Here is a 2,122-nt window from a genome sequence, read left to right on the forward strand (position 1 = left end):
CGGCAAAACAGGAACAATATGGCCCCTATGTCCCAGCTACATTGGGTTTAAGGGCACTTCCTCATTCAAACCCTAGGGCAAGAGTGGTTAGCCTCACTCCAGGGAAATAGCAAACCTGCACGTCAAACACATTCCCGGAAAAGCAGTCGACTCCAAAAGCTTGCCAGGATACCTGCACTCCCACCACCACGCTCCTGCCTTCTGGCAAGGAGAGCTTCCAAAAACTGGGAGGAACCGGCCAAAACAGGAACAACATGGCCACTACGTCCCAGCGGCATTGGCCTTACGCCGCCTCCTGGTTCAAACCCTAGGGCCAGGGTGGCTAGCCTCACTCCAAGGACAGAGCAAACCTGCACGTCAAACACATTTCAGAAAAGCATTCGACTACAAAAGTTGCTACTATTCCTGCACTCCCACCACCACGCTCCTGCCTTATGGCATGGAGAGGTTCCCAAACACTGGGAGGAGCCAGCCAAACCCGGAACAACATGGCCACTATTTCCCATCCACCTTGGGCTTAATTCCGCCTCCTGGTTCAAACCCTAGGCTTAGGCTTGCAAGGCTCACTCAAGAGACTGAGGAATCCTGCACATCAAACACATTCCGGAAAAGCAGCAGACTCTAAAACTTGCCACGATTCCTGCAATCACACCACCACGCTCCTGCATTCTGGCAAAGAGAACTTCCCAAGACGTTGTAGGAGCCGGCCAAACCCGGAACAACATGGCCACTACTTCCCAGCTGCCTTGGGCTTAAAGCCACCTCCTTGTTCAATCCCTAGGCCCTGGCTGGCTATCCTCACTCCAGGGAAAGAGCAAACCTGCACGTCGAACACATTCCCGGAAAAGAAATCGACTCGAAAAGCTTGCCACGTTTCTGGCACTCCCACCACCAAGCTCCTGCCTTCTGGCAAGGAAAGCTTCCCAAGAGCTGGTAGGAGTCGGCCAAACCAGGAACAACATGGCCACTAATTCCCAGCTATATTGGGCTTAAGGCAGCCTTCTCTTAAAACCCTAGGGCAAGGCTGGCTAGCCTCACTCCAGGGACAGATCAAACCTGCAAGTCAAACATATTCCCTGAAAAGCAGTCGACTCCAAAAGCTTGCCACGATTCATGCACTCCCACCACTGCCTCCTGCCTTCTGCAAGAAGAGTTTCCCAAGATCTGGGAGGAACTGGCCAAACCGGGAACAACATGGCCACTGCTTCCCAGCTGCCTTGGGCTTAAGGCCGCCTCTTCATGCAAACCCTAGTCCCAGGCTGGCTAGCCTCACTCCAGGGACAGAGCAAACCTGCTCGTCAAACTCATTCCCGGAAAAGCCGTCGACTCCAAAAGCGTGCCACGATTCCTGCACTCCCAGCACAAAGCTCCTGCCTTTTGCCAAGGAGAGCTTCCCAAAAGCTCGGAGGAACCGGCCAAACCAGGAACAACATGGCCAGTAAATCTCAGTAGCCTTGGGACTAAGGCCCCCTCCTGTATCAAACTCTAGGCCCAAGCTGGCTAGCCTGACTCCAAGGACAGAGCAAACCTGCAGGTCAAAAACATTCCCGGAAAAGCAGTCGACTCCAAAAGCTTGCCACGATTCCTGCACTCCCACCACCATGCTCCTGCCTTCTGGCAAAGAGAGTTTCCCAAGAGCTGGGAGGATCCGTCCAAACCAGGAAAAACATGACCCCTACTTACCAGATGCGTTGGGCTTCAGGCTGACTCCTGGTTCAAACCCTAGGCCCAGGGTGGCTAGCCTCACTCAAAGGACAGAGCAAACCTGCATGTCAAACACATTCCCGGAAAAGCAGTCGAAACCAAAAGCTTGCCACGATTCCTGCACCCCCAGCACCACGCTCCTGCCTTCTGGCAACGAGAGCTTCCCAAGAGCTGGGAGGAGCTGGCCAAACCAGGAACAACATGGCCACGACTTCCCAGGCACATTGGGCTTAAGGCCGCTTCCTTGTTCAAACCCTATGGGCAAGGCTGGCTAGCCTCACTCCAGGGACAGAGCAAACCTCCACGTAAAACTCATTCCCGGAAATCAACCGACTCCATAAGCTTGCCACGATTCCTGCAGTCCCACCACCACGCTCCTGCCTTCTGGCAAGGAGAGTTTCCCAAGACCTGGGAGGAG

At 54.2% G+C, this 2,122-nt stretch overlaps 1 pseudogene; it reads right to left on the minus strand.

The window, feature by feature from the left end:
- Positions 1 to 2,122, minus strand: part of LOC102874606 — a 36,265-nt pseudogene that overhangs the window by 15,431 nt on the left and 18,712 nt on the right.

This window comes from Elephantulus edwardii, unplaced genomic scaffold (assembly GCF_000299155.1).
Source record: "Elephantulus edwardii isolate Elephantulus edwardi_28Jun2011 unplaced genomic scaffold, EleEdw1.0 scaffold00109, whole genome shotgun sequence".
In the NCBI taxonomy this organism is placed as follows: Eukaryota; Metazoa; Chordata; class Mammalia; order Macroscelidea; family Macroscelididae; genus Elephantulus; species Elephantulus edwardii.